The sequence below is a fragment of the Camellia sinensis genome, chromosome 7 (genome assembly GCF_055761805.1).
Source record: "Camellia sinensis isolate YWXY chromosome 7, ASM5576180v1, whole genome shotgun sequence".
Lineage (NCBI taxonomy): Eukaryota > Viridiplantae > Streptophyta > Magnoliopsida > Ericales > Theaceae > Camellia > Camellia sinensis.
In genome coordinates this window covers 91,806,180-91,819,242 of record NC_138967.1, presented here as the reverse complement: position 1 = coordinate 91,819,242, position 13,063 = coordinate 91,806,180, and the positions used below count along the sequence as shown (strand labels likewise).

At 36.3% G+C, this 13,063-nt stretch overlaps 1 protein-coding gene across 1 annotated transcript in view; it reads right to left on the bottom strand.

Annotated features, from left to right (window-relative positions):
* Nucleotides 1-13,063, bottom strand: part of LOC114289781 (galactokinase) — a 136,375-nt gene that overhangs the window by 97,793 nt on the left and 25,519 nt on the right. The gene's annotated exons all lie outside the window — the stretch shown is intronic.

Genomic DNA, 13,063 nt, shown 5'->3' with positions numbered 1-13,063 from the left:
GTGTTAGAGGATGTGATATAGAGGTCGCCGACTATAGGCTTCCTTTTCCGTTTGTTGTCATGCCCATGAAGGGTTTTGATGTTATTTTGGGTATGGACTGGTTATCGTCATACCGGGCTGTTATTGATTGCTACCGCCAGAGGGTTACATTGTGTACCTTGAGCGGGGAGTGGTTCCATTTCTTGGGAGACCGGGTTGGTAGTGTTTTGCCACCGGGGTATGATTCGCGAGGGCGAAGTGAGCTTAGTGGTCTACTTGCTAGCTTTGAGAGTAGTAAGTGTGATGAGACACTGATTGTGTTACCGAGGGTGGTTTGTGAGTATTCGGATGTCTTTCCCGAAGATCTTGTTAGTTTGCCACCTCACCGAGAGATAGAGTTCTCTATTGATTTAGTGCCTGGTACGGCGCCGATTTCTATGGCACCTTACCGTTTTGCTCCAGCAGAGTTGGTTGAGTTGAAAGTTCAGCTCCAGGAATTGCTTGATAAGGGCTTTGTTCGCCCTAGTGTTTCACCGTGGGGAGCACCGGCACTCTTTGTTAAAAAGAAAGATGGTGCCTTGAGATTGTGTATAGACTACCGGAAGTTGAATCGGGCTACGGTTAAGAATAAGTACCCTATGCCCCGTATAGATGATTTATTTGACCAGTTGAAGGGTTCCCGTTGTTTCTCTAAGATAGACTTGAGATCGGGTTACCATCAGTTGAGGGTCAGGGAGGAAGATGTTCCTAAGACGGCATTCCGTACGCGGTATGGCCATTATGAGTTTTTGGTGATGCCATTTGGGCTTACCAATGCACCGGCAGTCTTTATGGACTTGATGAACCGGATTTTTCGGGAGTTCTTAGACCGCTTTGTGGTTGTTTTTGTGGACGATATCCTTATCTATTCGTCATCTAAGGAGGAGCACGAGGAACACTTGAGAGTGGTGCTTGAGTTACTTAGAGCCCATAGGCTGTATGCCAAGTTTGGGAAGTGTGAGTTCTGGCTGAGGGAAGTCAAATTCTTAGGCCACGTGGTATCCGGGGAAGGGGTGTCTGTTGATACATCCAAGGTTGAGGCAGTGCAAGATTGGGCACAGCCTAAGAGTGTATTTGAGATCCGCAGTTTTCTGGGATTAGCTGGGTATTACCGTCGGTTTGTGAAAGATTTCTCCAGGTTGGCGTCACCGTTGACTAGACTGACTCGGAAGGGAGTCAAGTTTGTGTGGAGTGAGACTTGTGAAAAGTCGTTCCAAGAGCTGAAAGTTAGATTGACCACCGCTCCGGTGTTGATTATTCCGGAGAGAGGGTTGGGTTATGTGGTTTATTGTGATGCCTCACGAGAGGGTTTGGGTTGTGTGTTGATGCAGGAGGGGAAAGTGGTAGCTTATGGCTCACGTCAGTTGAAAATACACGAGAAGAATTACCCCACACACGACTTAGAGTTAGCAGCTGTGATCTTTGCCTTGAAAATCTGGAGGCACTACCTTTATGGTGAGAGGTTCGAGGTATTCTCGGATCACAAGAGTTTGAAGTATCTGTTTACACAGAGAGACTTGAATTTGAGGCAGAGGAGATGGATGGAGTTCATCGAGGATTATGATTTTGAGTTGCATTATCATCCGGGAAAGGCCAATGTTGTGGCTGATGCCCTTAGTAGGAAAACCATTAGTGATGTAGCTTGTATAGCCATCCGGGAATGGGAGATGTTGGGAGCACTTGGCGAGTTTGATTTGCTACTGGGCGAATCTGTTGAGGCTGCGGCCTTGTTTTCTGTAGTTGCCCAGCCTACACTTGTGATTAGAGTGTTAGAGGCACAGAGAGGTGACCTTGAGGTAGAATCCCTCCGAGAGAAGATCTCCAGTGGGAAAGTTGAGAAGGGTTTGACGGTGTATCCCGACCTGAGTGTGAGATACCGAGACCGTTTGTTTGTACCAGAGTCTTGCCGAGAGAAAGTACTCCGAGAGTTTCATCATTCGCGCCTTGCGGTGCATCCGGGAGGTACTAAGATGTATCAGGATTTGGGTCGCCAATTTTGGTGGCGGGGTATGAAGAGAGATGTGGCTGTTTTCGTATCGAAGTGCCTTACTTGCCAGCAAGTGAAGGCCGAGCATCAGAGGCCAGCGGGTTTGTTGCAACCCTTGCCTATTGCCGAGTGGAAGTGGGAGCATGTCACTATGGACTTCGTTGTAGGTCTTCCGAGGACTCAGCGGGGTAGTGATGCTATTTGGGTGGTTGTAGACCGGTTGACTAAGTCGGCGCACTTTATTCCTATGCGCGTGAGAGATTCGGTAGATCATCTTGCCGACTTGTATATTCGGGACGTAGTGAGATTGCACGGGGTCCCAGTGACGATCGTCTCAGATAGAGATCCTCGTTTTACTGCTAGGTTGTGGCAGAGTTTGCAGAGTGCCTTGGGCACTAAGTTGACCTTTAGTACGGCCTATCATCCTCAGACTGATGGGCAGTCCGAGCGTACTATTCAGATCCTCGAGGATATGCTTCGGGGTTGTGTCCTGGACTTCAGTGGGACGTGGGAGAGGCACTTGCCATTGGTAGAGTTTGCCTACAACAACAGTTTTCAGTCTAGCATCGGTATGGCACCGTTTGAGGCCTTGTATGGCCGACCGTGTAGGTCTCCAGTTTGTTGGGCCGAGGTGGGTGATGCACCTTTGTTGGGTCCGGAGTTGGTTAGGGAGACGACGGAGAAAGTTGAGCTTATCCGTAAGAGGCTTGTTACAGCCCAGAGTCGACAAAAGAGTTATGCCGACCGTAGGAGGAGGCCTTTGGCGTTTGAGGTAGGTGATCATGTCTTTCTGAAGATATCACCTAGGCGAGGCCTGATGAGGTTTGGGAAGAGTGGGAAGTTGTCCCCTCGGTTTATTGGTCCTTTTGAGATCCTTGAGAGGATAGGTGAGGTTGCTTATCGGTTAGCCTTACCGCCGCAGTTGTCCGGAGTGCATGATGTGTTTCATGTGAGTATGCTTCGGAAGTATGAACCAGGTCCATCACATGTGTTGGATTGGACTAATTTAGAGGTAAATGAGGATGCCTCGTATGAGGAGAGACCGGTTCGGGTCTTGGATAGGCGGGATCAGGTCCTGCGTGGTAAGACCATTCCTTTGGTGAAAGTCTTGTGGAAACATCACGGAGTGGAGGAAGCCACTTGGGAACGTGAGTTGGAAGTCCGTGAGAAATATCCGGACTTGTTTGTTGATGTGTGATCTTGTATTTAAATTTTACGTTTTGTTGAACTTAAGAACGTTTATATATGTCTTAAGTTGTGAAACATTGAAAATGTTTGGTTTAATGAAAGTACGTTTTGGAACTTGCCTCATATGGAAGTTGAATGTAACATTATATCTGTTGAATATATTGTTGAAATTGGAAGGATAGTGCATAATGTTGATGCATGTTGAAAGTACATATGTTGTTTACATATTGTGATTTGTCTCTTGTTTAAGGGATGGGATGACCGGTAATGGGTCGAATTGTTGACTGTTCAAGTGTAACACTGTTTAAAATGGAGGAAAGCTTGTTTTGCAACTTGTGCTTAATTTCGGGGGCGAAATTCTTTAAGGGGGGGAGGTTATAGCGATCCCGGGTTTACCCTTGTTGTACAGTGACCCGGACATGTGTCCGTGGATGTTGGTAGTTGTCTATCATCTTGTTTGCATCCTTTTTACTTAGTATTTGAGTTATAGGATGTGTTGGGCGGGTTGGTTTCAGGTTGGTTGAGTTTAGAAACCAAAACTAGTTGCCCAGATTTTTGGCCTGTCCGCTCGAGCGGAGGTGTTGGCGCTCGAGCGGGGAATACATCCATCCAGTATCTTGTTGTGCAGTGTTGTGAGCTCGAGCGTAGGGTTGGGAGCTCGAGCGGAGGCCTGGTTCTGCAAAAGTGCTGGGCGAGTGCATTCTGCGCTCGAGCGGGAGGTTGGCCGCTCGAGCGGAAGTCTGTGAGTGGACGCTCGAGCGGGGTGTTTTACGCTCGAGCGGAGACCTGGGTTAAAGTCCCGAAATTGTGACTTTTCAAATCACTTTTTCACTTTCTCTTCTCTCTCTTACTTTTCCAAAATCACCATTGTTGAGCCTCTCACTCTAGACTCTACCTTCTCTCTAGGTTTTGATCTAGTAGGAGTGATTTACTCACCTTTGGCCTTTACAAAAAGTTGTTGATCGTCGAGGGCTTCATTTTAATCTGAAAATCTCGGGTTTTGGAGCACGTTGGGTTTTGTCGTCTTCTCCTTTGGGGCTCCGAATTTGAGGTAGGGATAACCTACTCCTCTCTATGGGTTTTGTCTTTAAATTTTGGTATTTTGAGATGTTGGGCTTGGTTTGGTAATTTTGTGAAAGTTTGGGGCTTTTGTGTAATTTTACAAAGGTTGGGGTTTTATTCATAATAAACCTAGATGCATGTTTGGCATGAAGAAAATAGAATGATTGTTGAATCATTGATGAAAATGGGACCTAAGGGTTGAAATGGTAATTATGGAAAATGGCCTAATTACATTGTTTAATTAATTGGGATAATTAATTGGTGAGAAATGAGGAAATGAAATGTTGATTGAATATCCATTTGCGCATTTATTTTCTGTTTTAGAAATAACTGCTTGGGGCTATCGGTGGAGGATAGTCGAGATTGTTGTAGACAATGTATGTTGATTAGGCAAACTGAAACTAATCAATGGAATGTGTTATGGAACTTGACAGTTGTTAGAATACATTAATTGTTTGTATTGTGTGATTGTATATAGAACCAATGTGTTTATATACGTTATGTGTAGAGGAGGAGATAGGGGATGTACTCCGCGGTTTAGGGGAAGATAGGGGATGGACCTCTAAACCGGATAGGTATTTGGAGGAGATAGGGGATGTACTCCGTAGACAGAGCTCATATGCTTGTCTAGAGAAGTGAAGATAGAGCTCATATGCTTATCTTTGTGAAGTGAAGTGTGGATACAGCTTGTATGCTTATCTGTGGATATTGTTGATATACATATCTGTTGTAGAGTGTGGATACAGCTTGTATGCTTATCTGTGGATATTGTTGATATACATATCTGTTGAGAATGTGGACATAGCTTTTATGCTTATCTGAATGTGAGATATAGTTTTTTTATACATATCTGTGGAAATGATGATAGAGCTAGCATGCTTATCTGTTGAAAAAGGGAAAATGAAAAGTAATTGGGACTTGTAAGTCGTTGACATAAATATGAAATTTATGTGATTGTATCAGTGTTGACCAACTATCAATTGCTAATGTTTTAGTCATTATCCATGGTTGGTTTAGTGTATTTCTACTGGGCTGTGGCTCACCCTATATGGGAATATCATTTTCAGGTACAGGAAGCATGCCACCTCCAAGGACATAGCTGGGAGGCTTGTGGCGGGCATAGTTTTGTCGTTTTACTTTGATGTATTACATGTAATTTCAAGCCAAGGGCTTAATGTGTAAACGAGTTAGAACTATTTGTTGTAACCAAGTGTTAACTTGGAAAGCTGTAAGCCCGTAGGGCATTTTGTTATGAGGTTAAACATGTAATACTTATGTCTTGGAATTCTAATGAATGAAAGGAATGCGGTTAGTTTAAATGTAAATTCATGTCTTATCTGATGGGTTTATTGTTATTATTTTGAGGGCGTTACAAAACCGGTTAATGGTTTAGGGGAAGATGGGGGATGTACCTCTAAACCGGTTGTTGGAATGTTGATATAGCTCATATGCTTATCGGTTGAAGTGTTGATACAGCTCATATGCTTATCTGTTGTAGTAGTGATATAGCTCATATGCTTATCTATTGAAAAGTTTGTTTGATTTGATATAGCACTAAAATGTATATCATCATTGTTTGCGAAGTATGGGAGTAGTTTATGTGTTATTGATACAACACCATAATGTGTATCCACCTTGGATTTCGAAAGTGTTCTAGTGATGAACTATAATCTCATCAAACGTTCTGGCCAGAGTACTGAGCCTTGTTTTCAAACTCAAAGTTGAACAAAAATGAAAAGTGAATTGTAACATAGACTTGGCTGTCATGGTAACGTAGGGAGATGTAAATGGAAGTGTCAGTGTTGACCATCTATCAGTTGCTAATCTTTTAGTCATTGTTCATGGCTGGTTTAGTGTATTTCTACTGGGCTGTGGCTCACCCTATATGGGAATATCATTTTCAGGTACAGGTAGCATGCCACCTCCAAGGACGTAGCTTGGGAGGCCAGAGGCGGACTTTTTTGTTGTTTTACTTTTGATGTATTACATGTAAATTCAAGCCAAGGGCTTAACGTGTTTGAGTTAGTACTCTTTTGTTGTAACCAAGTGTTAACTTGGAAAGCTGTAAGCCCATAGGGCATTTGCTTTTGTTGTTAACATGTAATACTTTTTGTAATGAAACTCTGATAAATGAAAGAATGTGAAGCTTTTGAATATCAATGCATGTCTTATTTAATGGGTTTAAAGTTATTATTTTGAGGGCGTTACAGCACACAAATATATGGAATGAAATTGTCCAATCATAATAATACTAACATTGAGAGGGAAAGGGGCGTGCAGGAAATTAATTGCCATACAATAATCTATACATCAGGATCATCATCATAATGAAAATACAAAGCCAACATAAAAAGGGGAAAACCAACATAAAAAGGTGAAGGGAAGGCAGTCATGCATATAATCTAGGGGTGGGTGGATGGGTGTTAAAAAGAAGCAATGGGAAAAATATTTGCTTACATGATGACAGACTCGATTACTCGATAAGCACAATTTCAATTTTCTGAATCATATGCTTGCAGATGCTCAATTTGTACGGAGAGGAACAACTTGCCACCAACACCAACGGTTTTGAAAACCCCGAAAGACCGCTACACGAATAATAAACCTCTCGCCTGGGAAGAGCTTCTCCTCTTCACCGCCATACAGGAAACACATACGACCATCACTGAGATAGGTGACAAAGCCCACGTAACGCTCAAGCAGAGGATTGAACATAATAGAAAGCTAACTTAGTACCCAATGAAACTTGAGGAAACCATTGGCATGCTCAAAATCAAAAGCAAAGAGCTCATCCCCTTTTGCTGACATGGCAATGCAAAAGCCCTCAAATTTAGCTCCAACACTGAAGGGAGAAGGCACAAAACCACCATCCTCCCTCCCCCAAAACTTCCTTGAAATTATTTAGCAAACCTACAACCGTTTCTGAAATTGCAAGTTAGATCCTCAATGGCTCAAGTTAAAATGGCTTCGTCAAAATTATTTTTTGGCTTACTACAGTGCACAAAACTTATTTTTTTGGTTATTCTACTCTAATAGGGACTTGCCATTTTGGAACAACCAAATGCCAAATTCAAATTTGGGTTGTAAATTGTTCTAAAATTGTGTTCAAATTTGGGTTCTAAATTATTCTAAATTTTTTTTGCAATCTATAAACTTTCTAGTATTCAAAAAATTTGAGTGTTCCAAATTAAATTTGGAAAGTTGAATCTCTGGATGGATCTTTATTGAGTTTTTGTAATTTCATAGATTTTACTATAGTTTTAAAATTTATGGTAGAGTTTTGATTTGTAGAAGTTGTGAAACTAACAATTGGAGGTTCAAAAAAACAGCTAATTTTGGCAGCAAAACTGATTTGGCTTTGCTATTTTTTGGCATAGAATATGGCACACCATTAGAGTAGTGCTTTTGTCAAGCTAGGTTATTTTTTGGCTTTGGCAAGGCAAATAGAAAAACCATTGGAGTTGCTCTTAGAAGCCAAGTTTATACTCAACTGTGCTAGAAGTGAGGAAAAAAATCCGTGGACCTATAAAATTATTCTGTCCACTTTCTCAATTTTTTTTTTTTTGAAACCGATATTTCAAATTGTGTTTTTAGATTAAGGTGGAATGATTTAGATGCGGTTTGGTAACGTTTACATTTTATTATTTTTAGTTTATAGAAAATATTAAATATGTTTATGTTTATTTTAGGTAAAAATGAAAACAAAAAACAAATTTGATATACATGTTTTAAAAACTTATTTTGAAAACAAATGAAAGAATTGGTCTGCAGGAGGTAGTTGTAGACGGTTGAAGATGATGGCCAGATGTGGTTGTTCGCCTCCAAATGTGGTGGCCAAAAGGTGGTTAGTGGTGGCCAAAAGTGATTGCCAACAGTGAGAGATCATGGTCGAAAGTGGTTGACGGTTCGAAATATTAGCCACTCTGTCGTCTAAAGTGCTAGTTAAAGCTTGTCTCTAACAAGAAGTGGTGACCGAATGTGGTTATCACAAGTGGGAGGTGATTGGTGGCTGAAAGTGGTTGGTGTAAGAGGCCATTAACTATGGTGAGCGGTGGTAATAATGAGTAGTGGGTGGTGATTGGAAAGGGTGGCAGAAAGAGGAAGAAATGGAGGGGAAAAATTAAAAAGTGAAACCAATTTTTTTTTGTAAACAAACAAGTTTTTATTTACAATTTCAAAAATTCTGAACAGAAGAAAGAAAGAAAATCTAAATGGGGTTGGATCATGACTGCGTTTGTTGGCAAGAGCATTTGCACTGAAAACATATTGACATACGTCCCTATCTAACTTGGATAAAAATTTTTGAACACGTGATGTTATTTATCGTCAAATTTATTTTATCATTTTATCATAATTGTCATATATGATTGAAATATTTTAAAGCAAACTGTACTAATAGTTCTTGAATTTTGTCCATCGTGTCATTTTAGTCCCTACACTTTTAATTTGCTTGATTTTGACCCTTGACTTTTTATATTGTGTCAATTTGGTCCATTTGATAATACTGATTATGATTTTTGTCAAAAAATGATTACTAAGTTGGTTGAGGTTAATTTACAGCGTTAGTTAAATTTATAATTTTACTCATAAAAGCATGACACATATTCTTATGTGCACATTTTCTATAAAAAAAACACTAACACTTATAATCAATTGGATCAAATTAAGACAATATCATAAATTCAAGGTCAAAATCGAGCCAATTAAAATTATAAGGATCAAAATGACATAAGTATCAAAGACTACTTGTGTAATTTGCCCAATATTTTTTCTCAACTCTTCATCTTTTATAGGCGTATAAGTGGTTTGGTTCGGTCAGGATTATGAGAAAGTTTAGCACCAAACTGAGTCTTTCAGTTTTGGTGGTTAAATAATCGAAATAAACCGCATATTACAATTCAATTTTGTTGGTTTTGTCAATTTGGTGTAGAAGAAGGATTCGCATGAAATTTTAAAATAATTTATAAAAACTTGTAAAATTCCACATTGGGAATAAATGAAGAAAAATAGTGAAAATGTCTCCCTCCTTAATTTTTATTACAAAAATTGAATTATTAATCACTTAAAATATAAAAGTTTTTAAATATAATATTTCAGTTGATTCTGTTTATATTAGTGTAAAAATTTTCAAAATCAAAACATACCACACAATATGAAAAACAGACATAAAACTAAAATTTTGATCAATTTTGAGCAATCAGCTTGGTTTCATTGATTTTTCTTACACCCCTAATCTTTCAGTTTATATTAATGTAAAAATTTTCAAAATCGAAATAAAATACCAGTATAAAAAATGCAGCAAAAACTTAAAGTTCGATTGATCTTGGGTGGTTAGTTCGATTTCATCGATTGTTTTTACACCCCTAATCTTTCATGTGACATGGTAAGTTTTACTACTTTTTTAATATGATTGTTTTTAGATATGTACATTGCTTTTATAGTATAAATACAAGAGGTGAAATGGAGCCGTTGATAAATAATAGTTCTCTCATTTTATTTCACCTTTTTACATGTACTTATGCAATAACAATAGTGTGTATGTATAGGATTTATTTTATTTAGAAAATAATAAAACATACCATACTATGAGAAAGCAATTTGTTATTCATACAAAATTTATCACTAAAATGACGTGGCAATGACATTTTTGCAATAAAACGTCATTTAAATGGGGAATTTATTTTAAAATATAAGTCCCTATATAGTTAGGGTTATTAAACGAATCAAGCTACTCAAGCTCAATTTGTGTTTGACTCGTTAAAAACTCATTTGAAATCGGTTTATTATGTAAACAAGTCAAACTTAAAAGTACAATTTATTGGACTTAATCTAATAACTAGGAATTGTTTGATTCGCTAAAACAAGTTAAAATAATTATTCCTGACTTTCGTATGAAATTATCATTCTGTTATAATATGAACGATGATTCAATTTAGGGTGCATTTTTTATTATTTTTTAGTGAATCAAAGGTGACAATAGATATTTTAATAGAATAATCATGTTATTCCACTTCATTCCAATAGTGAAGCAAATAAATCATTATCCAAACAAGACACTGCTTACCCAAACAAATACTCGTATCAATTAACTATGCTGAAGAACAATTTTCAATAAGAACAATAAAATATTTTCCTTGCTTGGCCAATTACACATTACACACATATACAAAGAATCCAGAGTAGCCCATGCAATTTTTATTCTACGGTTAAGGAGGTCAAAGTGTTGCATGCATAAAATCAAGGAAAAGACTTCGCCACTTAGGTTATATGGGAAATCAATCGTTATAAAAAGGATTAGGTATCAACTTGGCAGGTAAGCGGGGCTTTTCCCAGACTAAGCCCGTACACTAATTTATTTTCCAAACTAAGTCTAGTTTGGCTGAATTTCCTAAACTAAGCTGAAACGTGTTTACTAAACACACTTTCAGTATATTGTGGTCCAGACAAAATACACAAAATTATGAAAGCGTGTTTAGAAAAGGCGTTTTTAATTAAGGTCACACGATAATAAATCGCGTGTTTACTAATTATCGTGTCAATTAATAAAACGCAATTGAAAAACACGCAACATGAAAACGTGTTTTGAAAACACGCTTTCAATAAAATAATAATAATAATAATAATTAATTTTACACCCACATCACACACACTCACACTCACACTCTTTTCTCTCTCTCTCTCTCTCTCTCTCTCTCTCTGTGACACACTTGCACCCACGTCACTCACACTCACATCACTTCACTCTCCCTCTCTCTCTTTCACACACATCCACACACACTCATAATAAATAAATGAAAATAAAAATAATTAATTTTATTCATTATATTTATTTTAATAAAACATATATAATTTTTAATATATATAAATTTTGTTTTTATAAAATTAATACCAATAAAAAGATATCAATCATATTTTTAAAATGAGACCAATATTAAATATATGTAATAATAATTTATAATAACAAATAATAATCACTCTGTTTGATTTGATTATTATGTATTATTATAAATTATTGTTACATATATTTGATATTGGTCTATAAAAATAACAATCACTCTGTTTGGTTTGATTATCTTTAAAATGAGACTAATAATTTAAAAAATATAACCAAACCAAACAGAGTAATTATTATTTATTATTATAAATTATTATATATATATATATATATATTTAATATTGGTCTCATTTTAAAAATATGATTGATATCTTTTTATTGGTATTAATTTTATAAAAATAAAATTTATATATATTAAAAATTATATATGTTTTATTACAATAAATATAATGAATAAAATTAATTATTTTTATTTTTATTTATTTATTATAATTGTGTGTGGATGTGTGTGAGAGAGAGAGTGGAGTGATGTGAGTGTAAGTGTGTTAGAGAGAGAGAGAGAAAAGAGTGTGAGTGTCTGTGATGTCTGATGCCAAGTCTTATCTTTTTTTTTTTTTTGGCCACGGGGTCACTGCTGTGACCCCTTATTGCGTTTTTTATTGTACTTAAAACGACACAGTTTTATCTTTTCTTTTCTTTTTTTAATGCTCTTACTATGTTTTTTGGCATCATAAATTACACTTTGTCCTAAACCTTAAATCTTAAACTCTAAAATAAAAATAAATAAATTTTAAGAATTAAACCCTAAACTCTAAAATAAAAAAAAAATAAATTTTAAGAATTAAACTATAAATTCTAAACCCTAAATCCTAAACCCTAAAATAAAAATAAATAAATGTTAAGAATTAAACCCTAAACCCTAAAATAAAATAAAAAAATTAAGAATTAAACCCTATATCCTAAACCTTAAAATAAAAAAAAATAAATTTTAAGTATTAAAGTAAAAAAGTGATCATTTTATATAGTTGATTATTATTTGTTATTATAAATTATTATATATATATATATATGTATATATTTAGGCCTCGTTTGGGAACAGACTAATTTAGTAACTTTTTGGCTATTTGGCTAAAATATGAGCTAAAAAAAATTAGTATGTTTTGGATGACTTTTTGACTTTTTACGAAAATATGTGCAAAAAGTAGAGAGAAAAGAGAATCTTTGATTTTTTGGTATGGGTTGTTGGTTTTTTGACTAATTTAGTAACTTTTTTACTTTTTAACTAAAAGGAAGGGTTCCCAAACGAGGCCTTAATATTAGTCTCAATTTTATAAAATAAAATTTATATACATTAAAAATTATATATGTTTTTATTAAAATAAATATAATGAATAAAATTAATTACTTTTATTTTTATTTATTTATTATAAATGTGTGTAGAAGTGTGTGTGAGAGAGAGAGAGTGGAATGATATGAGTGTGAGTGATGTGAGTGTAAGTGTATGTGAGTGAGAGAGCGAGAGAGAAAAAAGTGAGTGTTAGTGTAAAATTAATTATTATTTTTTTTATTGAAAGCGCGTTTTCAAAACACGTATTTTTCAATTTCGTTTTATTAATTGATGCGATAATTAATAAACACGCAATTTGCAACCGCGCGACCTTAATTGAAAATGCATTTTCTAAACACGTTTTCATAATTTTATTTAATTTGTCTGCCTAAACCACAAAAATGCTGAAAGTGTATTTAATAAACACATTTTAGTTTAATTTGAAAAAATCGGCCAAACTAAACTTAGTTTGGGAAATAAAATAGTGCAGGGCTTAGTTTAGAAAAAGCACCGAGGTAAGCAACAATTGAAAAAAGAAGGGATTTAATTATTGAGAGGCTCAGAAAAATAGAATTTCTTCACATCTATGGAAAATTCTACAAGTTAGTTCTAGTTGGATATATAGGATTGCTCTATGAAAACCACA